Genomic DNA, 23,676 nt, shown 5'->3' on the forward strand with positions numbered 1-23,676 from the left:
ACAACCATCTGGATGAACCTCCAGAGAATTATGCTGAGTTCAAAAAGCCAGTCTCAAAAATTATATACTGTATAATACCATTTATGAGACATTTTTGAAATGATAAAATTATAAAAATGGAGAGTAATTTAGTGATTGCTAGGGTTTAAGTGGACTGTGGCAATGAAAGGTCAATATGAGAGATCTTTGTGGTGGTAGAAATAATCTGTCTTCTGCTGCATCAGTATCAACATCCTGGTTTTTATGGGCCAAATTGTGTCCCCTCAAAATCTGTCCATTGAAGCCCTAACTCTCAGCACCTCAAAAAGTGACTATATTTGGAGATAGGGTCTTTAAAGAGGCAATTAAGTTATCTTGAAGTCATTAGGATGGGCCCTAATCCAGTATTTCTGGTTTCCTTGTCAGAAGGAGTGATGAGGACACAGACACATAGAAAAGGAAGACCTTGCGAAGACACACAGAGAAGACAGCCATTTACAAGCCAAGGAGAGATGCCTCAGAGGAAACAACCCTGCTGACATGCTGGTCTTGTACTTACATCCTCCAGAATTGTGAGGAAATCAGTTTCCGTTGTGTAAGCCACCCGGCTTGTGGTACTTCGTCATGGCAGCGCTAGCAAACTAATACACTAGTTATAATATTGTACTATCGTTTTGCAAGACGTTATCTTCCAGGGAAACTGAGTAAAGCACACACGGTATCTCTTTATATTAGTTCTTAAAACTGAACGTAAATCTACAATTATTTCAAAATAAGAAGTATTTTTGTGAAGTTATTCTGAGGTTCAAATGCAGGCCTGTCTGTTGCTAAAGTTTATGATCAAACTGGCCCAAACTTTTGACTCGGTCCTGTGTCAGAGCATCTAATTGTGAGGCTATCAGTAATCCAAACTATGAATTCAAACTCAGGAGTTTGACATAGAGTCTTAGTAGTGATGGGTCAAAATGTAACATTCTATGGGGTTTTCTGATTTTCTTTCTTGTGGCTGATTACTTCTGGACTGCCTTCTTCCACAGAGAAATGACTCTGTCTCACAGACCCAGAGCTTTGCGTAAGAAGTGACCTCAGTGCTGTTGCTTTCATCTGTAAGTGAAAAGGCCTCAGCAATCTTAAAGGTAATTGATGCCACATGGTGCTCTATGACTTTCCAAAAGTCATACTACATAATTTGGAGCGCAACCATTTTGTAGTCATTAGGAACACATTGCCTTTTTAAAGATGTCATTGGCACCAAATTTCCCTTAAATGTAAGCCACCTACATTGGGTCTGCAATTGAAAAAGTAGTAATCAGAACTAAAGAAATAGTAATTGTTTCTATGCTTTAAAAATAAAATAAAAATCTCCTGTCAGACTCAAGAAGCTTCTCTCCATTCCTTATGTGGTAAGGGATTTTCATAAGGCATTTTCAGGGATAATTTTGACTTTGTGAATGTTTTGTTTCATATGCTGACTTTAGAAATTAACCTCCTCATAAAATTCAATCCCACTTTGCTATTTTGACATTTCCTTTGTTTGAAAGTATTCATTAACATTTCACATAATTTCCCTGTTTCCAGAGCAAGTATGTAATTTCCTACAAAATGAAGACCTCATAATGCATGTCCAATAAAGTCCACCCTGTCTGCCACTAGTTGATACCTTAGCCTTATCATGGGATTGAAAGAATGTTTCTGCTGTTGGTCCTGTTGGATCTTGTTGAATCCTGTTGGTTGTCTCCACCACTAAAATGTGACCACCAGCCACGGCCATTTATAGCACCTACTATTTTCAGTCATTGTTGTTCTCTTTGTTATGAACTCCTGGCTCTTTTCTTTTTCTTTTTCTTTTCCTTTTATTTATTTATTTATTTATTTTTATTTATTTATTTTTTTTGAGATGGAGTCTCGCTCTGTCACCCAAGCTGAAGTGCAGTGGCACTATCTTGGCTCACTGCAACCTTCGCCTCCTAGGTTCAAGTGATTATCCTGCCTCAGCCTCCCAAGTAGCTGGGACTACAGGTGCACGCCACCATGCCCAGCTACTTTTTGTATTTTTAGTAGAAATGGTGTTTCACCATGCTGGCCAGGCTGATCTCAAACTCCTGACCTCATGATCCACCCTCTTTGGCCTTCCAAAGTGCTGGGATTACAGGCGTGAGCCACCATGCCCAGCACTCTTGGCTCTTTTCTGAATATGTATACTGCTAGTGATTATTGCCAAGTCAGCATATAGAATGTCAAGCAAATTGATTAGAGCACTTTCATAACATTAACTTTACTGAGATGGCCATGTAAACAGCAATCAAATTTTCATACAGTTGGATACTAGGAAAAGCCATGATAATATACCTATGAGAACTTACATTCTAGTAAAATGTGAAGTCAGGGGATGGGCTTATAGAAACCAAGGTGTTTCACTTTCTAAACAGAGTAAATTGCACAGAGCTTCAAGAGGAATTTTTAAAAATGAAATGTGTGTGTGCGTGTGTGTGTATGATTAAATATATTTAGTCAAGGGATGGGCTTATAGAAACAAACATAAATATATTTAAATATATTTTTAAAAATATTTTAAAAATGTATTTATACATAATTATATATTTATATATTTATATATGCTTATTTAAATAAAAACATATTTTCCTAAAGGATTAAAAGCAATTATGTAAACAGCTTTCACTTTATAATTTTTTAAACTGAAGTAATCTGTTCCAACAAACTATAATTAAAATGTTATTTAATAATTTTATCAAGTTATTAATCATGTGGATAATTCTGGTGTTCAGATTATAGAATAGTAACTGACATAGATATCTCTACGCTTTCAGGGAAATGGATTACTTGACTAATTTATGTTAATGTGTTCTTCAGGCAAGTCATGGAATAAACTCAATCAGTTGCTCCACAGTGTTAAATATTTTAGTTACTAAATCTAAGATCCAGAAACTGGGTCTTAGTTTCCTTTCTTCATATTTATAACTGAACACATTGCCTTTCAATCTTTAGTGACAAGCAAGCACAGCAATGTTTACCCAGGCTGCTGATTCCTGGTATCTGTCAAATATTATAAAGTGATACTTGTTGGCTCTTGTATTAGAAGCAGTGTTGCCAACTGATCTGATAGTCTGCATACACTGAATAGAATTGCTCCCTTTGGACTACTATTTAGGTCTAGATCTGTCCTTTCCAAATCAAGAATTGTTTGATATTCAGCAGTTGATTTTTCTTGATCTCGTGCTCGTATGCTGGTAGCTCCTAGTACTTCATCTAAGAGTCTTCATTTATTTTTTACTCAATATCCTTATTGTACCAGAAATAAATATAAATGGCCATGTTTCATTCTTATAAAATTATTGAAGGACAAACCTCCCTTAATACATATATGCATATATAATTACACCTGACAAACACTGATATTATTGCTATTTTAGAACTCAAAGCTATAAAGACATCATTCTGTTTTTTCTTCCTCAGTGAGGCTGTTCGAAATAAGCCATCAATATATCTAAAATAAGCCATGAGAATAAAATCTTACATCTTCTTAGAAAACATAGTATGAAAAGAAGCCAGGCAGAAAGCTTTATAGACCGACCCTAGAAATGTCATTGAGTTAAGATAGTTATTTCCAGCTCTCTCAAACCATCTGTTGAATAGCAACTTACGTGTTTTTCTTTATATGTACACATGCATCCTTCTGCTTAAACAATTGCTACCTTTAAGATCATCACAATTCTTGTTATTAAACACCTAATGTGTGCAAGTGAAACAGAGCATAAAGAGATGATTATACTTGGTTTTCAAATATTAAATCTTATAGCCTTTGTCTGTGATTGGAAATGAAAAAAAAATGAGTATTGAATTTTAGGTCTGGTGAGTAACAGAGTAATGAGAAGAAGGAACCAGAAAAATCGAAAGAATGTGTATGCAGCCTGTTTTAACTGAGTTTTCCCAAGCAGAGCCTGAAATAAGTCTTTCATGCAAGTACTTTTTCTTAATTCAGAGAAAATGTCCTTTCATATAACCCTTTCAAATTGTTTCCTTCATTTTTAACTTTTCTTTTAGATTCAGGAGTACATGTGCAGGATTGTTTTATAGGTAAACTCGTGTCATGGGGGTTTGCTGTACAGATTATCTCATCACCCAGGTATTAAGCCTAGCACCCCATAGTTGTTTTTTCTGTTCCTCTCCCTCCTCCACCCTCTACTCTCAAGTAGACCCCAGTGTCTGTTGTTCCCTTCTTTGTGTTCATGAGTTCTCATCATTTAGCTCTCACTTGTAAGTGAGAACATGTGGTATTTGGTTTTCTGTTCCTAAGTTAATTTGCTAAGGATAATAGCCTCCAACTCCATCCATGTTCCTGTAAAAGACATTATCTCATTCCTTTTCAATAGCTGCATAGTATTCCATGATGTATATGTAGCACGTTTTCTTTATCTAAGCTGTCATTGATAGGCATTTGGGTTGATTCCAAGTCTTTGCTATTATGAATAGTACTGCAATGTATATTTGTGTGCCTGTGTCTTTATGGTAGAATGAGTTATATTCCTCTGTATGTATCCAGTAATGGGATTGCTGGGTCAAATGGTAGTTCTGTTTGTGGCTCTTTGAGGATTCCTCCCCAACTCATTCTATGAGGCCAGCATTATCCTAATACTAAAACCAGGCAGAGACACAACAACAACAAAAAGGAAACTTCAGGCGAATATCCTTGATGAACATTGATGCAAAAATCCTCCACAAAATACTTACAAACCAAATCCAGCAGCACATCAAAAAGTTAATCCACCATGATCAAGGAGGTTTCATCCCCAGGATGCAAGGTTGGCTCAACATACAAAAATCAATTAATGTGATTTATCACATAAACAGAACTAAAGAAAAAAAACACATGATTATCTCAACAGATGCATAAAAGGCTTTCCATAAAATTAAACATCCCACATCCCTTCATGTTAAAAACTCACAATAAACTAGGTGTTAAAGGAAAATATCTCAAAATAATAAGAGCCATTTATGACAAACCCACAGCCACATTATACTGCATGGGCAAAGGCTGGAAGCATTCCTCTTAAAAACTGGCACCAGACAAGTATGCCCTCTCTCACCGCTCCTATTCAACATAGTATTGGAAGTCCTAGCCAGAGCAATTAGGCAAGAGAGAGAAACAAAGGGCATCCAAATAGGAGAAGAGGAAGTCAAACTATCTGTTTGCAGATGACATTATTCTATATCTAGAAAGCCCCATTGTCTCAGTCCAAAACCTCCTTCAGCTGATAAACAACTTCAGCAAAGTTTCAAGATACAAAATCAATGTACAAAAGTCACTAGCATTCCTATACACCAACAACAGCCAAGCTGAGAGCCAAATCAGGAAGGCAATCCCATTCGCAATTGCCACAAAAAGAATAAAATATCCAAGAATACAGCCAATCAGGGAAGTGAAAGATCTCTACAATGAGACTTACAAAACACTGCTCAAAGACATCAAAGACACAAACGGAAAAACATCTCATGCTCATGGATAGAAAGAATCAATATCATTAAAATGGTCATACTTCCCAAAACAATTTACAGATTCAGTGCTACTTCTATCAAACTACCAGCGACATTCTTCAGAGAACTAGAAAAAAACTATTTTAAAATTCATATGGAACCACAAAAGAGCCTGTTTACCCAAGGCAATCCTATGCGTAAAGAACAAAGCTGGAGGCATCACATTACCTGACTTCAAACTATACTACAAGGCAACAGTAACCAAAACAACATGGTACTGGTACAAAAACATAGACAGGTGGAGCAGAATAGAAAGCCCAGAAATAAGGCCACACATCTATGATCTTCAAAAAGCTGACAAAAAGAAGCAATGGGGAAAACATTCCCCATTCAATAAATTGTGCTAGGATAACTGGCTAGTCATATGCAGAAGCTTGAAACTGGGCCCCTTCCTTACACTATATACAAAAATCAACTAAGATGGATTAAAGACTTAAATGTAAAACCCAAAACTATAAAAACCTTGGAAGACAACCTAGGCAATGCCATCCTGCCATAGGAGTGGGCAAGGTTTCATGACAAACACACCAGAAACAATTGCAACAAAAGCAAAAATTGACAAGCAGGATCTAATTAAACTTAAGAGCTTCTGTACAGCAAAAGAGATTATCAACAGAGTAAACAACCTGCAGAATAGGAGAAAACATTTTCTAACTATGAATCTCACAAAGGTGTAATATCCACCATCTATAATGAACTTAAATTTGCAAGAGAAAAGCAGGTACTTTTTTCTGGGAAGTGAATCCAGGGAACAGGGGAGGGGCACTTGAGAAGAGTAAAACAGGAAGGAGGGAGAGCTAATACAAGAGTGTGCTGTTCAGTTAGCTATGCCTATGGGTAACTGGAGCTTAGTCTTGGTGGGGATGTTTTAAGGAACCACATAGAAGACCCTTCAGGATTGTCAGCCAGAGAAAAACAGGGGAGCAGCCTGACCTCCACAGGCTAAAATTAACACTGGAGGGTTTGTATTTTCTCTGTTTTAGGAGTCTCACTAGAAAGCAGAGAATCCCTGGGATAACAAGCAAGACAGATGCATAGTACAGCTGGGATGAAGTGCTGGTAAAGGCACCTGTGTAGAGCCTGTTGCCTCAACAATGTCCAGGACAAACAAGGTGAGCTGAGGGATGTGAGAGGGATATGGCAGGTGTTTAATGTAATGCCCAACTTTGACACTTAATCATTAGGTGTATCATTTGTTCACTCTTAGTACCTGTTTCCTCATCCTAAATGAGGCAGGAGGATCACTTACCCTGGCTGTTTCCCAGAATGATCATTAAGAGAGTTGTAAAAGCACTTTGAAGCAATTTAAAAGCTAACTCACTGCAAAACTGAGAGTGGTTGATGCTATTGTAGACCTGGGACATGAAGCAATACCAGGAAAACAGAGAACTAAGAATAGGTCACAGAGAGCATCTAGAAGGCCTCAGGAAGCCCCTGCACTGATACGGCAATTCTGTAGTTATATTAACTAGGAAAAAAAATCAACACAGATGCCAAAGAAAGTAGAGTTTATTTGAGAAAAAAAGAATTGCAATTCAGGTACACTGAATTAGGGCAACACTAAATAGTGTCCTTCAAGGTAAACTCAGGTTTTTAATAGGAGATTTCTTCAAAAAGTTGTTTTGGGGGGCTATTTATTGGCTGGACAGAAATCCTACATTGCAGAGCTGTTCTGAATTGGTAGTTAATTAGGGTACTCCCAGCTGAGGGATGTTGAAGGCTAGTGGATTCTGACTTAAGGTCAGTTGGTACCTTCTGTGGCTTAACATTTAGCAGGTATGAGTGTAGTCCTCTCTTGATCTTCCAATTCCAGTTTAATGCCTAGGCCTAAATTACTTTATTTCCTTTCACAACAACAATGAACCAGGAAGGCATGACATGCACAAATGATGACAGGCACCACACTTAGCATCTTGGAAAATGAATATGTGAGTTTAACGCCTGAAGTTTTTTAACAGCTGAAATATTAGACTTTTTTGCTGGAAATAAATATTGATTGAACTGATTCAGTAAATGCCTAATATATGAGGACCATAATTCCTAATCTCCCTGTCAGACTAACCTAAGATCTACATTTCAGCCATGTCTATCCACCTCTCAGCTTTAAAGTTTAAATTCCTTTCTTCCGCAGTATTTAGACAGTTGAAAGACTCCAGTTGGATTACTAATTTCAGCCCTATTTGATCTGAGGATGCAACCGGTAGCTACTCTCACATCCTCAAGTTACAAGACAGTTATACTTTTTATTTCCTCAGAACATTTGCCAATTTAATAAATGTTCAATCCCAATATTAAATTCTCCCCTGAGCCTTAGTGCAGGTACATGTGCATAGATATAATCAGCGTTAACAATATTCCATATGCCATTTCTTCTCCCAGTCACTTGAAGACATCGTGGAAGCACTTTGCAGAGGAGAACCAAAAGTGGTCTTGAAATAGTAACACATCTCAAAGCCTAACAGCTGAGCTGAGAGCCCTGGGGCTTTCAACCCAGTTTCCAGTGGGCAGCAGAAGGCTCACTATGGATGACTCTGAGTAGAGAAGAAGGAAGTCAAGGAAGAGATGGGGAAGAGGAGGGGAAGAGTTCCCCAAATGTACCTTGCCCTCTCCCCTGAGTGTCCATGTGTGGCAGGAGGTTAACGTTGATGTGGTGAGTAATGCAAGCAGTGGCCCTACAGGTTCCCCTAAAATAGGGTCCTAATGGTGAATCCTACTTCCTTTCAGGTACTCCTTCCTGAAATGACGAATATGTTGCAAGGGAAAGGCTTTGTAACCTAAAACTGTTGATCTAGTCTTCAACGATGGCATACACGTTATAGTCACTTTCTCTGTGACATAAATTGCAGAGAAGTTGTTCTTTCCTTTCTCAGCCATTGATATTATTTAAAACCATGATTCTATTTTTGCCTTCAATTTGAACAATCTCTGCATAACAAGCATCTTTGCAGGCACACGGCATTTCTTCCTAAAACTTCAAAAACCTTCAAAAAATATGTAATTCTTCTATTTTCAAATTCCAGGAGAGTCTGCTCTCCCTATGTGTACGCTTTGGGAGCTCTGCTATTTCCCTAAACTAATATTACAGTGGTGTGATGTACCATTAACTACAGGACCATGGAGATTCAGAGATGAAAGCAGGGATTGCCTGCATCTTTTAAGTCCCAGTTTGATTTTGATTTCATTTCATAAGAGATCTTATTAATGATAAAAGTTGGCTTGGGTGACTTTGGGAATTCTAGGAAGAGCCCTGGGGCTTTCAACCCAGTTTCCAGTGGGCAGCTGAAGGCTCACTATGGATGACTCTGAGTGGAGAAGGAGGAAGTCAAGGAAGAGATGGGGAAGATGAAGGAAACAGGAGGGAAAGAGTTCCCCAAATGTACCTCGCCCTCTCCCCTGAGTGTCCATGTGTGGCAGGAGGTTAACGTTGATGTGGTGAGTAATGCCCAAAGGCTCTAAAGCTAGACAGGGCTCTATGATTATATGATCAGGGGATTTGTGTGCTATGCCAAGGCTTGAATGGCATCCTTTGTTCCAGACAGAAGGGTCCTGTTTATTGTGCTCCTAAGGTACTTTTTTGTTCACTTTGTAACTTTTGTTGCCATGCACTTAACAGATACTGACCAGCTACTATGTGCTAGTAAGTAAGTGGTAGTTGTTTGGGATACAACAGTGAGTAAAACATGACTCCTAGCATCTGTTGTATGTGCATGCATGCCATGTGACATGCATGTGACACTGAGGGAGAGCAAGATTAAGTGATATGACAGCATAGAGGCTGGACACTGCCTAAGCTTCCATGTGGAATTCAGAGAGGTCTTTATTTCTCTGAAGCTGAGTTTAAGCTTGGGTGTTCCAGCGACCAGAACTGTAATGGGAATTGTAGGTGCAGATGAACTTTGTGTAGGGTTGTGGTTCTTTCTCACAGAACTATCGGCACCCACTGCAACCAGTTACACAACTTTCTTTACAACTCTGCAGCAAGCTAGACAGGTCACAGGCAGTCCCAACTCAGGAGGTTGCCTGCATCATGTTGATGGTGAAGCTGACACCATAGCATGGAAACCGGAGTCCACTGCTCCTACAGCTCAATGCTTAGCTGTTTCAATATAGTATCTGAAACTGCATCTTTTAATTCCTGGACTTTTCACATCTGTACTGACTCAGATCTGGGTGGGGCTTAGTTTGAAGGAGGGAGTCCTTGGTGATGACGTGATTTCCTTGGTCTGTCATAGGTAACTAATCAAACGTACCTTAGACTTTACTCTCTGAGAAATTCATAGCTGAATTCAATGTTTGTTCTTATGGGCTACTTAGCATTTGACTAGACGGTGTGAATTTCTAAGTAAGGTAAGGATTTCTTTCTAAGTTGTTTTTACCTAGAACGTAAAAGTGGGCATGAATAAATCAAATATGGGTGGTTTTTATTTTCCTGTTAGGAAAAAATTAGTGACTGAACTTTTAAATTGACTTAGTGCATATACTATGTATTGTGCATATGAACAAACAAATACTTAGTAAAAGATTGTCTTGAAGGGACATAATGATATATTTCAAGTAAAAGAACTTAACAAAAATGAGGAAAATGCCTAACATTCTGGTAAGACAGTGAAGGAGGCATGAGCAATGTTTGTTTAGAAAATTATCTGAGAACTTTAAACAAATCTCTGAGGGTATATTCTTACTTGTAATTGTTCATCTAATTACACTACAGAGGCTTATTAGCTGCTCCAAGATGCACTGCTTTCCATTCTGTGGTGGAAACAAAAGGACCGTAGTAGTGGTTATCTAGCAGAAGAATTGTGATCTTTGAATTCTAATACAAGAAACTTAGAAGTCTCTTAGTTATTTCCACTGTCTCAAGGGAGAATCATTAAGTTTATGTCATTTTCAATGCCTAAAACAAGAGTCAAAAAGTTAAGATTCAATTCTCACTGGGTTGCTATTGTTTGGGACTTTGGACAATAGAAAAAAGTATGAACAGGTAATTTAGGGTTTTTTGCGTTACTGGTACCTGACAAAACAAACTTGAACTTCCCTATTTCCTAGAAACTTGGAGGAAATAATTTCTGTCCAGAATGGTAAAGTGGTGTCGTATCCCATTTATAAGCATATTTTAATCAAAAGATGTAATAACGTGTAGTGGTCAAGATCATAGTCTCTAGAGTCAAGTAATCCTTGGTGCGTTTACCTGCTTCATCATTTTAACCAGTTGTATATTTTTCTCAGAGCCAGTTTCCTAATCTGTAAAATGGGGGTAGACTAGGATTGCTGTGAAGATTAAATGAAATTTATCAAAGTCTTTAGCAAAGTGCCTGGTATGTAGAAAGTGTTTAATAAATATTATTTCAGAATATAGATGTAAAAGTCGAATAATTTCCTATATAATCATATTGAGTAGCCTGAAAGTTTGGTGGCTCTTAAATAAATCTGTGAATGAAGGCTTTGCCTACTTTTGGTGTGTGGCCCACCAGCATGTTCTATCAGTTGGCCTGAGCTGAGAAAGAAATCAATTCCTGTGTTGAGTTTTCCTCCAGGTGCTTAAGATAGACCATACCTGAATATTTTGATCATTAACCAGTGATGCTGGGTGGCTCCTTCTTGCTCTGGTCAGTAACCGGTGTAGGTCACGTAGTAAGGCACTAAAAAAGGTGTTTTTCCTCCTGAGGTTGTCATGTCAACTCTAAATTCCCAGAGGCTTGCCTAGGAGTAGAGAGTTTGTTCTGAGTTACATAACCAGCATCCTCTTTGAGGCTTTGAATGTCTAACTGACTTCTGACTGCAGGCACGCAAACTTTTCCCCTGCCTAGTAGGAATGAATACCCCTTTTCCAAGTGTCTACATAGCAGCCACCCAGGAACTCTCTGAGAGCCAGTTGCTTCCTGACTTAATTTCTGGGAAGAGCAATTGCCTACTCAAGACAAATTCCTTTCTCCTTATTCTTCTGTCAGATGAGACTAGCTACAGGTATTCCCTCCCTAGGACTCTGACCTGACTCTCATAGAAAAGAAAATGAGGATCCAAGTTCATTCCATTTAACTGGGGCTATAAACATATGCCACCAGAAAAATCCTGCTATTCTGGCTTACTATAACTTTAGGTTCTCCTTTCTAACACAATACTATCTTTATAAAATGTACACACCTTTCCTTGATATTCAGTTGTGGTGTTTATGTGTTCAAGATCCTTCTAATTTATCCCCAACTAAAGTTCCCAGTATATATTTGCAGGCCTCTTTTACTGCATCATCTTCAGTAAAATGCATATTTCTCTTTCTTCAGCATAGGCTTCACCCTTAGAAGCTCGCTTTTCTCTGGATATTCATTTCCAGCAGGTCTCGGAGATAATGTACTGTATTGCATCTTTTTCTGTTGGAGACTAAAATGCAGTTAGCAGGTGCACCTTCTTATAACTGCAGATTCAGAATTTTTTTCTCTCTGTAAAAACTGTTAAATGTCCCCTTAGAGGCTCATTTTAAAATTGAGTAAGGAATGGGGGCTTGTTTTTCCTTAGTCCTTGATCTTGGAATATTACACTCTGACATTGCACATTGCTCCTTACCATTTAGAGTTCAAACCACTAATTCCCAAGTGATAAGAGATTAAGATACAAATCAGAGACAGGCAAATGTACATTTGTAGCTTCCTTGCTTTAATACTTCTGTTTCAGGTGGGATGTCTTCTCCAGGGCTATCCAGGTCTGTCCTGGACACCACCTTTGAAAAATGAGATCCTTTCTATCTAATTTAACCTAGATTAGAGGCATCACCGAGAACACCTTCTGAAGGTAAAAAGCTTTTGCCTTTTCTTTCTGTCCCATACTCTATATTCCTTAACTGCAATCACTAGAATGTCCTGTCAGTTACACAAAATTAATGTTACTATGACTGACTTTGATAATATATCTATTTACAAATTGATAAATTATATTCCTAATCTAATTACATTCATGCAAAGCTAGTAGCTCTGCAGTTATATCAACTTGGCAACAAGGAAAATAAACTTAATTTTTTAAAAAAGGCTCAAAAAGTTAAGTCACTTTTGTAAAAGACCCAGAAAAAAATATATATATATAAAAAATCATATAACTATTATAATGCATAAATATATAAATATGTTATATAAATATACTACATATTTACTATAGATAATAAGTGAAAAGGGTGAAATTGGTGGAGTCAGAGCTTAGAAATCTTGTTAGTGTGGTGGGAGGAGAGAAAGGAGAGGAGTAGTCAGATTATGAAGAATTCCATCGGGATAGTATGTTCTGAGTTTGCAAGTTCAGCGGTGGAACAGAAAGTTCTGGGTGATAAGTGCAGGAATCCATGGAAATGCTAGACTGAATGGAGTAGAAGTAACTAGTTTTGGAGTTCTTGACTTTTTCTTCCTAGAGTTTTAGATTTGCTGGTAAGAATTTAGTAGATAAGAGAGGAGGAAGGGGCATAGAAAAGCTCAGATGACCCAAGTGATAAGCATTTCGTAAATATTTCAGACCCATAAAGGTACAAATAATACTCTAACCCAACCATATATGCCCCATCCAGCTTAAATACCATTGACACTCCCTAGGTACCCTTTCGTGTAGGAGCAAGGGTCACTTTAGAATAAACTTCAATTCTCACAGTGAGATACAGAATCCCTAAAGATACAGAAGCAATGGCTTGGAAAGAGCACAGTTGGATGAAGAGATTGCCAGCTTTATTTTCAGATTCCAGTGTGGCGAGAAGATGGTAAAATGAGCAACTCTTCTTAAGAAAAAGGAGATGGGGAAATGGTTCTTTGGGGGAATTGAATTCCCACTGCGGCGGGAAAGCAGCAGGAATCTGAGCAGGCTGTGGGTAACGGGCAGTTTATTGGGTAATGACGTTTTCAGAGTCCACAGGGAAGAGGTTTGAAAGGACCAATAGAAGGGGAAGGCTGAGTGGGTCGAGGGGAAGCATCACAGAACCTGGGAGAGACAGTGTGTGAGAAGATGAGTAAGCAAGCGTGAGAAGATGTGTAAGCAAGCGTCCTGTTCACAGCATGAAGTACCAGCTTTTGCAGAGACAGGAGGCAGGGTGGGAAGAAACAGCCCAGGGAATTCAAGGACAACCTGCCACGGTGTTTCACTGCATGCCTTTGTTTCATAGAAAGGATTTCACCACAAGGAGTTGATGAGTCAAAGACTCAGGTGTAAGTGATTTATTAAAATAGTGCTCTTAGAAGAAACCAATTAGTGGTAGGGAAAGCCAGAGTGATAGGTAGGTTAGGAATATAAACCAGGTGAGTCAATAATAGGAAAAACATGGTTTGCTGGGGCTTCCAGGAAATAAGCTTCTCTCCTTAACAAGAAGTGCTGGTGAAGCTCCAGTTCTTTTCATCTGAGTTTAGTGGTGTGTGATGTCAGGCTTGAAACATCTACAGCCACTTCGTTACCACGAGGGAAGCGAGGTTGTGTATAAGGTAAACCCGCAGGAGGCAAAGCAGAGACGTGAGGCTTGGTGATGTATGTCCTGGGTAGACCTGGCCAGAGGCTCCCAGAAGCCTCAGTTATGTTTCTCAGAAGATTTCCTTTGTTCCAGGATATTGCTCTTATTGCTTGTAACAGAAATCTAAATTCCCAAACACTTTATTTTAATAATGCTGTCATATTTATCTAAATGTGCTTTAATCTTGGAATTGAGAGTAATCAAAAATGACTAATGACATCAAATATTTACGTTTAGCTTCTAACACAGCTGAAATATTTCATAGCAGTACAATGAAATGAGAGAATTTCCTTTCACACTGGAAAGGAAGGAATTATACATGCAGAAATATCTCTTCTAATTTATGTCTTCTGATCTTGGAGTTAGTCTCCTTAAAATTTGAGTGTGAGGAGACCGAGGCCCTCCAAACCAATTTTCCCCGTTGAATTTAGCTTTTTATTTTATATGCAAAACAACATTATATCCTAAGTGTGCTTTGTAGATTACATTTCTAATTCTTGTTCATTCTTGTGCTTTTAGTGTTGCATGCTCTGACATAGTTCTGCAAGCTGTCTTTGAAAAGCTTTTTACCTCTTCTTTTTACTGTTCTTTTGTCTTCCCTGTGAATTTCAGAGACATGACTGCAGAAACAGATGACTGAATACTAAGTATGTATAGGTTCTATTTTCCCGTTTTTATTTACTTTTCTGAGGATTCCAAACACATTTGTTGTTTTTGAGGCATTTGCTTTCTTCTAGAATTATCTTCTTGCAGTCTTTTTTGTTAAGGTAACTCCTATTCAATTCTTACCCCTTATTTTTTTCACCGCCACAATTTTCCTCCCCTGCCCCCAATTATTTCAATTGTCCTTGTCTCTTATATTCCTGTTTTCTTCCCTAGGCTAATTTGAGAGACTACCTTGTTTCTCTTTCCCTTTTGGAATTTGAGGGTGGCCCACGGTAGTTTCAATCTGTTTGGCATATTCTTGTAATCTTTTCTCATAAGGATTCTACTCCTTTCTCCCTCAACTCAAGCAGCCTCAAGGTTATCTTGCCTCCTCCTTTCTTCTCGGAACCAAGCAGCACATTTTAGTTTTCACTTCTTCCTGCTCGCTACCTTGACTCTTCTATTGTTTCTCGCCTGCTTCTAAGTTGGTTTCATCTGAGTGACTCGCATTTACCAACTATTGCCTATGAGCTCAGTGGTTTGTGTGCTGCCTGTACAATATAAAAGGTAATCCACATAACTGAGCTGAGGTATTGGGTTGGTATTCTCATTTTATAAGAAAGTTGAGATGTGCTATAGTTTAGGAAATAAGACAAGTAACAATCTAGATTTGATTTCTGTGTTGCTATTAAATTCACCATCTAATGCATACAAGAAGTTACACTTGTGAGTTACATAGATCTGATTTTTGTAGTAGGGAAATAAATATTAACATGAAGATTAAACAGTCTGACTTTAACATGGTATATAAATGAGTTTGAAAGAGAAAATATCTGATTTCATTTTCTGTTTTGTTGTAGTAGGAGGGTTAGTCGTTCGATAACAGGTCTGAAATAGCATAATACCTGGAAACCATAATTACTGGAACCTGTGAATATTTTACCATCCAGGGTTCAACCTCCTACCCCTTATTCTCCTGACAGTATGCTGAGACAGATATTTTATTGACTAACATCTCTCTCAACATTTTCCCCTGCTAATTGCACTTTGATTGGTTCAAATTCCATGTGGGGATTCCTTGATTCTGACAATCCAAGACATTCAGCTGTCTTCAAGTCAAGTAATTGACTTTTTTGAATTAGTTTTCAGTTTCATTTTGTTTTCCCCAATTCAAGTTGGAAACACTTCCTTAGTATTTCCTTGCTACATGGGTTTTAGCAAATGCTACTTTACTCTCCTTTCCAGCTACTCAGGAGGCTGAGGCAGGGGAATTGCTTGAACCCGGGAGGTGGAGGTTGCAGTGAGCCTTTTCCTAGTTTTATTGTTGGAGGCCTAACTCACGGGAGAGATTATGCAATACAGTTCTGAAGTCAAGGGGGAAGAGGTAGGAAGGGAGAGGAGAAGAGAAGTCCCTTGAGGGCATTTACTAGAAATGCCTCGTGGTGCTGCCTTTTCTGTTCTGGGCTGGCTCTCTCCTTGAAAACAGCACACACTAACAGCAAATAAAAAAAATCCTGGAATCAGTATGCTCTGTTGTCTTTTGTGGGGAAGTCAAAGCATCTTCTTTTTCTTCTCCACCCATGTCCCACCTCTTTGTTGCTTGTTTAGGCAAAAAAGTAAAATATTTCTTCCCCTTATTTGGCATTCAACTGCTTAATTCAGTTATGTCTTGGTTCTGAGTTTTCTGTATCAACTTTTCCTAGACTATGGAAACTTTAGATCAACAGATTCAATCCTGTCTTCATTTTAGAAAAGTTTTCTTATATTTTATTTGTGTATCAACTCCTTGATTTGATGAGTTCTTGACTTCAGAGACCAATATCAATTATCCTAATACTGTGTCATTGATGTGCTATAATGTAACCTCATCTAATTGCATTCAATTTATGTTCTATAGCTCAACTTCATCTAGTGCATTCATCTCTTTAAGCTGAATTCATCAAGATATCACAAATCTACCTCTACTTTGGCTTTCAGTGATATCACTTCTGTACTTTGCTAGCTCTACATTCTTATTAGTTATCTCTAGAAATTTTAGTCCGTATTTTGTTTCCTCATGTCTACAATCCTCTTCTCATCCTATTATTTTGTTTAGCTTGTTTTTGAGTACTTGTTTTGTTGTGTACATATCCTGGGCATTAATTTCTAATATAAAACATGTAATTATTGTGTATATGTTTTCTAGAGGGTATAGACCTAATATAAGTGAAGGTTTTCTTTCTGCTCTTTGAACTGTTTTATTCCAGGTTGGGCTTTATTTTATTTTTTGGTCATTTGCATGCCATTCCTGTACCCCACCTCTTTTGGACTATAGTGTATATTATGTAGCACGTCGTTTTTTTTATTTTGCTCAGTCAGTAGCTAGGTAATCAAACCAGTTCTGACACAGTAGGTGTGCGATGGGCTCTTGATTTTTTTTTCTCATTTTGTCTGAGACCTATAATCCATTATTGCAACCACCATTGCCACCACCTCACAGCAGGTGACTCTGATGGCTGGGTATGTTTTGTTCTCTCATTTGCTTAGGCTGAGTTATTGGCAGAGGTGGAAATAAACTTTTTGTTAGATAATCGAACTGACTTTCATTTTTGGACCTACTGAATATCACATTCCAGTGTTTACAGCATTTAGTTGGGGGTGTGTATACACGTGTGTAGTGTTCTAAAGGGGAATGCACTGGGGTTTTGAGTGACTTCTCCCTGTTCAATGTATCATTGTATAAGCTATGCTCCCATTGTCATGATCAATGCCATTGTTGATGTTCCCATTTGTTTCCTACTACTCCCCAATCAAGAAAGAAAGAAGAAAGATTTCTCTCCAAATTTAGGCATTGTATTAGTTTCCTCAGGCTCCTTTAACAAACTACCACAAATATAGTGGCTTAAATTAAGAAAAACATATCCTCCCATAGTTCTGAAGGCTAGAAGTCCAAAATCAAGGTGTTGGCAGACTCACACTTCTGAAGATTCTAGGGGAGAATCCTTCCTTGCCTCTGCCAGCTTTTGGCGACTCCTGGTGTTCCTTGCCTTGTGTCAATATAATTTCAGTCTCTGCCGCCATCTATGTGTCTTTTCCTACCTCTCATAAGACTTAGAACACAGCCTAACCCAGTATGATTTCATCTCAGTCTTTACCTTAATTACATCTACAAAGAGCCTATTTTCAAATAATCTCCCATTCTGAGGTTCTAGGTGGATATGAAATTTTGAAGAACAACTAGTCAATCTGTTACAAATATATTAGAGCTTTCAGGGCTTCAGCAACACACCACAGATTTACTGTGTCTGAGAGTGGGCCTCACCTCCCTACTAACGGCCTGTTCTGCAGATCCCTAATCTCTCTAGATTTGGTAAATTGTTCCTTCAGCCCAGGATGATAGGGTACTTGTCCATGTTGCTAGTCTTGAGGGTACAGCATCATTCTTGTTAGTTTCACTTAACCCTGCCTACAGCTGTATAAATAGTCACATTAGTAAACTATTCATGATTGCTACAATATGTTGTCATATTTGCTGCCTGAGTAGGATTACTGGTTGATTTTGCATCCTTGCCTTATAATTGATTTTAAAGGGACTATTTCTAATGTTTCCCCAGTGAAGATTCTGTTTTTATGGCATTTTCAGACATATTCTTTGTCACATTAAAGCCTTTTACTCATCAATGATGATGAGTAAATTTACAAAATGAGGAATTTACAATAACTTTGTATATTATCTATTTTTTCCTGCATGTATTCAGATGATTGGTTTTTCAACTCTAATCTGCTTTATATGCTTTTAGCGTGGGTTTTCTAGAAAACAGAGCCTGAAGCAAGGATTAAAATGCTTATGCTTTATTTGAGAGGTAAAAACTCAGGGCTGTGAGAGAGAAGGAAAACGGAAGCAAGGCAAGGGAAGATGGGCAGCTTTGTAAAGGGACAGATTACCATGCTGGCTACTGCTTCACGAGTAGTCAGACGGACACCCAGCAATTCTCTTGGTCATAGCTAGCATTCGTCAGTGTGAAGGACTTTTCTGAATGAGAATATAGAAAACTGTGCCTCAAAGTCCTCCACGGGAGGAAAGAAGATGGGGGATTCATCTGCCCAGATCTAGTCCCTCCTGCTGGTTAAAATTTACCTCACAGGAAATAAACAGCTCCATATATCCCAATGTCATCATCTAGTCCCTTTAATAGCAGCTCAGGGTGCCAAGTCCCATGCCCTGCTGTATAGAGTTCCATTCCATTCCAGAAGTATCAGGAGGGACCAGACACTCCAGGTACGTGCCTGGTTGGCTCAGCTCTGGGTGGTGGCCAAGGAGGAAGGCTTGGTACTCTCAGGGCAAATGACCCAACAGAGCCTCACAGTGACAGTTAAAGTCAGTGACACATTTGAGCCAAGGGAATCTGAGACACACAAGACTTCGGTCTGATACATGTTTGATAAATCACATTTATAAATCTTCTAATGCTAAATATTCTTTGGATTCCTGGAGAAAACCCAACTTGGTCACTGTGGCAGCCATGAAAATGTGGGCTCACATCTCCTGCTGCGGGCAGTGTGGGTCATTGCAGCTCTAGGTGCTGCTCTCTGGTCATCCCCACCTTTGTGTCATGGCCATGACTGTCTCCGCCGATGCTCCACCGATTATTCCGTCAGCGATTGAGCACAGTGGCAAGGCTAACAAGGGACTTCTCTAACGGATGGCTTTGGTGCCAGGGCTCGCCAGTCATCTGACAAAACTTTCTTAGAACTGCGGCAAGCCTGATGTTCCTTTCACTCCATTTCCGCCCTTCCTCTCTCTTTTAACATCTCAGTTGGAAAGTTCTGCTTTCCCCCTTTATCCTTCACAGGAATTTTCCTCACTACTATCCCTTGAACATCGTGTCCCATCTTGGTGTCTGCTTCTTGGAGGACATGATTAGCAGTCATAATACATTATCTGTTTTAATATGGTTAGATGTGGTTTACGACATTTTGTCCAGATTTTCATACCTCTTTTCCTGAGTGAAATAGATTATCTTCTGTCCTCATAGAGTCTTTGTCTGGGTTTAAATAATACTGTCCTTGAAGTTTGGTAGAATGTGTCTGGAAAACCATCTGGACCTGCTCTCTCTCTCTCTCTCTCCCGCTCTGTGTGTGTGTGTGAGGGTTTTAAACCGCTGTCCAATTTCTTTAATAATTATAGGACTCTTTAAGATTTCTATTTTGTGTTTATCTCAGTTAAGGAAAGATTCTTAGAAAACTTTTTAAATCCACTGGCAGAATGTTGCTGATAATATTATCTTTTCACGTTTCTGCTTTATCTGTAGTTATGCCAACTTTTTTATCATACTACATTTTCTCACTTAATTTTACCAGAAGTTTGTCTATTGTCAATTTGTAGTCTTGTTAATCAATTTTTGACTTTAACGTTTTCCATTGTATATACATATATTTTTTCTATTTTATTTCAACTATTATATTTTCCTGCTACTTTTTTGAATTTTTCTTTTTTTTTTTTTTTTTTGACAGAGTCTTGCTCTGTCACGCTGGCAAGAGTGCAATGGCATGATCTCGGCTCACTATAACCTCCACCTCCCAGGTTCAAGCAATTCTCCTGCCTCAGCCTCTCAAGTATCTGGGATTATAGGCACCTACCACCACGCCCTGCTAACTTTTGTGTTTTTAGTAAAGACAGGGTTTCACCACATTGGCCAGGCTGGTCTTGAACTCCTGACCTCAGGTGATCTGCCCGACCCTTTTTAAAAAAATTTTTCTAACTTAGATTTTATACTTATTTAATATATGCTTACCTTTATTCCTTTTTAATACAAATGCTTGACTAAATTCTCCTTAAGACTGCTTTTATTGTATTCTACCTCTTTGCAAACATTGTGCTTTTTCATTTGGTTCTGAGTAATAAACCATTTTTATTTTAGAATAATTTTAGAGTTACAGAAAAGTTATGAAGGTATTATAAGAGTTCTTGTTGGCTGCACGTGGTGGCTCCCACCTGTAATCCTAGTACTTTGGGAGGCCGAGGCAGGTGGATCATGAGGTCAGGAGTTCAAGACCAGCCTGACCAACATGGTGAAACCCCATCTCTACTAAAAATACAAAACTTAGCTGGGCATGGTGGCAGGCACCTGTAATCCCAGCTACTCAGGAGGCTAAGGCAGGAGAATCACTTGAAACCAGAAGGCGGAGGTTGCAGTCAGCCAAGATCGTGGCACTGCACTTCAGCCTGGGCAATACGAGCAAAACTGTCTCAAAAACAAAAAAAGAGTTCTTGTTAACTTTTGCCCAGCTTCCCCTATGTTAACATCTTATATATATGGTTCATTTGTCAAAACTTAAGAAATTAGCATGGTACAATACTACTAGCTAAACTACAGATTCTATTTGAAGGTCACCAGTTTTTCCAGTAACTTCCTTTTTCTATTTCAGGATCCAATCCAGAATACCACAATGCATTTAGTAGTTAGGTCTTCTATTTTTTTATTTTCTATTTTAATTTTTGTGAGTGCATAACAGGTATATATATATGTATGAGATACATGAAATGTTTTAATACATGCATGCAGTGTAAAATAAGCACATCACGGAGAATGGGGTATCCATCCTATTAAGCATTTGTCCTTTGAATTACAAATAATTCAATTACACTCTCTAAATAATTTTAAAATTTACAATTATGTTATTGACTATAGTCACTCTGTTGTGCTATCACATAATAGGTCTTATTCATTCTTTCTAACTATTTTTTGTACCCATTAACCATCCCCACCTTCCCCACAACCACCACTACCCTTCCCAGCTTCTGATAACAACCCTTCTACTCTCTAGACCCATGAGTTTAATGGTTTTGATTTTTAGATCCCACAAATGAGTGAGAACATATGATGTTTGTCTTTCTGTGCCTGCCTTATTTCACTTAACATAAGAATCTCCAGCTCCATCCGTGTCGTTGCAACTAATTGGATCTCATTCTTTTTTATGGCTGAATAGTACTCCACTGTGTATATGTACCACATTTTCTTTTATCCATTTATCTGTTGATGGACACTTATGTTGCTTCCAAATCTTAGCTATTATAAACAGTGCTGTAACAAACATAGGAGTGCAAATATCTCTTTGATATACTGATTTCCTTTCTCTTGGGTATATACCCAGCAGTGGGATTGCTGGATCATACAGTAGTTCAATTTTTATTTTTTTTAGGAACCTCCAAACTTTTCTTCATAGTGGTGTACTAATTTAGATTCCCACCAACAAGGTATGAGAGTTCCCTTTTCTTCACAACCTTGCCAGCATTTGTTATTGCCTGTCTTTTGGATAGAAGCCATTTTAACGGGGGTGAGATGATATCTCATTATAGTTTTGATTTGCATTTCTCTGATCAGTGATGTTGAGCGCCTTTTCATATGCCTGTTTGCCATTTGTACATCTTCTGAGATAGGTCTATTCAAATCTTTTGCCCATTTTTAAAAATTAGATTATTAGATTTTTTTCCTATAGAGTTGTTTGAGCTCCTTATATAGTCTGGTGATGAATCCCTTGTCAGAGTGGTAGTTTGTAAATATTTTCTCCCATTCTGTGGGTTGTCTCTTCACTTTGTTGATTGTTTCCTTTGCTATGCAGAAGCTTTTTAACTTGATGTGATCCCATTTGTCCATTTTTGCTTTGGTTGCCTGTGCTTGTGGGGTATTACTCAAGAAATTTTTCCCCAGACCAATGTCCTGGAGATTTTCCCTAGTGTTTCTTGTAGTCATTTCATGGTTTGAGGTCCTAGATTTAAGTCTTTAATCCACTTTTATTTGATTTTTGTATATGGCAAGAGATAGGGTTCCACTTTCAGTTTTCTGCATATGGATATCCAGTTTTGTAAGCCCCATATATTGAAGAGACTATCTTTTCCCCAGTGACTGTTCTTGGTACCTTTGTTGAAAATGAATTTACTGTACATGTGTAGATTTGTTTCTGGGTTCTCTATTGTGTTACACTAGTCTATGTGTCTGTTTTTATGCAAGTACCACACTGTTTTGACTATTATAGCTCTGTAGCTTAATTTCAAATCAGGTAATGTGATTCCTCCAGTTTTGTTCTTTTTCCTTAGGATAGCTTTGGTACCAGTTAGGTCTTCTTAGTCTTCTCCAAACTGCAAGTTTCTCCTTTTTTGTTTTTTTTTTGTGACCTTAACAGTTTTGAGGTATAATGGTCAGGTAATTTGCAGACTGTCTTCAATTTGGCTTTGTCTTACTTTTTCTCATTATTAGACTGCGGTTGTGGGTTTTGTGGCAGAGTACTACACAGGTGTAGTGCCATTATCATGTGTAGGGATACATAATAACAACATGACTTACTGATAATGTTAATCTCGATCACATGGTTAAAGTAATGTCTGTCAGGGTTTTCCATTATAAAATTACTATTTTTTCCCCCATTCTCTGGTTAGAACTAAATGACTAAATCCAGCCCACACTCAAGGGGAGGGGAATTAAGCTGCCCCACCTCTTGGAGGCAGGTAGCATGTGTATGTATATTATTTGAAATTATTTGGTATACAAAAAAAGGTATGCATTCAACCATTTATGCACATTAGTGGATTATTTATATTACATGGATTTTTTTATTCTTTGGGTTATAATCCAATATTATAATTTATTTTGCTGCTTAAAATTTCTAGCTTTGGTCATTACGGGCTCTTTGAAGTTGATGCCTGTGTCCTTTTGACATACCCCTACTTTTTAAAAATTAGCACTTTCTTTCTTTCTCCTCCTCATGACTCCTCAAATTTGTATTCTTATACCGCTTATATTTATCTAGATCAGAGAAAAAATATTTTTCCAGAGAGAAATTTTAGGCTAAATTAATAAAAGATGTTATGTTAGTCCCAGTTTTGATATTTATAGGAAAAATAAGTCTTACATGAATAAAAAGCAATTATACATTTTACATATTACCTTCACGGGAAAAATACCCAAAGAATTCAAAATTCATCAAAAATATCTGTTAATATGTTTGTGTTATTTTCATCCATCATATTCTGTAGAGGTTAATGACATATTGTTCCC

General features: G+C 38.0%; 1 protein-coding gene across 1 annotated transcript in view; it reads left to right on the forward strand.

The window, feature by feature from the left end:
* Positions 1-23,676, forward strand: part of HHLA2 (HERV-H LTR-associating 2) — a 139,020-nt gene that overhangs the window by 54,036 nt on the left and 61,308 nt on the right. Inside the window, exons 2-3 of the mRNA XM_011995402.1 lie at positions 6,516-6,644; positions 8,257-8,296. The gene's annotated coding sequence lies outside the window, so the exon portion shown is untranslated. The remainder of the gene's footprint in view (positions 1-6,515; positions 6,645-8,256; positions 8,297-23,676) is intronic.

The sequence above is a fragment of the Mandrillus leucophaeus genome, unplaced genomic scaffold, assembly GCF_000951045.1.
Source record: "Mandrillus leucophaeus isolate KB7577 unplaced genomic scaffold, Mleu.le_1.0 Scaffold113, whole genome shotgun sequence".
NCBI lineage: Eukaryota > Metazoa > Chordata > Mammalia > Primates > Cercopithecidae > Mandrillus > Mandrillus leucophaeus.